The sequence below is a fragment of the Octopus bimaculoides genome, chromosome 10 (assembly GCF_001194135.2).
Source record: "Octopus bimaculoides isolate UCB-OBI-ISO-001 chromosome 10, ASM119413v2, whole genome shotgun sequence".
NCBI lineage: Eukaryota > Metazoa > Mollusca > Cephalopoda > Octopoda > Octopodidae > Octopus > Octopus bimaculoides.
The window spans coordinates 23,961,619-23,962,337 of record NC_068990.1 but is presented as its reverse complement, the minus strand read 5'-3'; positions in this window follow the sequence as shown (position 1 = coordinate 23,962,337).

Genomic DNA, 719 nt, shown 5'->3' with positions numbered 1-719 from the left:
AACCTCCACCACCATCACTACCACAACCGCGCCGCCACCAACAACGACACCTTCACCACCAGGATCACCACCGCAAACTCAAGGAACAGCATCGCCACCTCCAGCATCATAAACACTGCAACCACCACTAGCAACACCACCACCACCACCACCACCACCACCATCACTGCAACTACAACCATCACCAGCGTCACTACTATCAACAACAACAAAAACAAATGCACCAGGTAGTAGAAGATAACAGACGGTTAGTAAAACGTCGATATTAATAACTAGTAAAAATCCTGTATTAACACGCTAGCTCTGGTAGTATTAATGCGTTTGTAGCAGTGGCCAGGTGTGTTTGATAAACTATGAATTGAACAAAAACCGAGCAGATACTTCTAATGTATAATATGTTTGGTGGTGGGTACGTTCCATTCATACGTCAGGACAATAGTTTATCGATAACTGCGTCCGTAAAGGCGGTGAGCTTGCAGAAACGTTAGCACGCCGGACGAAATGCTTAGCGGCGTTTCGTCTGCCGTTACGTTCTGAGTTCAAATTCCGCCGAGGTCGACTTTGCCTTTCATCCTTTCGGAGTGGATAAATTAAGTACCAGTTACGCACTGGGGTCAATGTAATCGACTTAATCCCTTTGTCTGTCCTTGTTTGTCTCCTCTGTGTTTAGCCCCTTGTGGGGTCGATAAATTAAGTACTAGAATACCACTTACGCACTG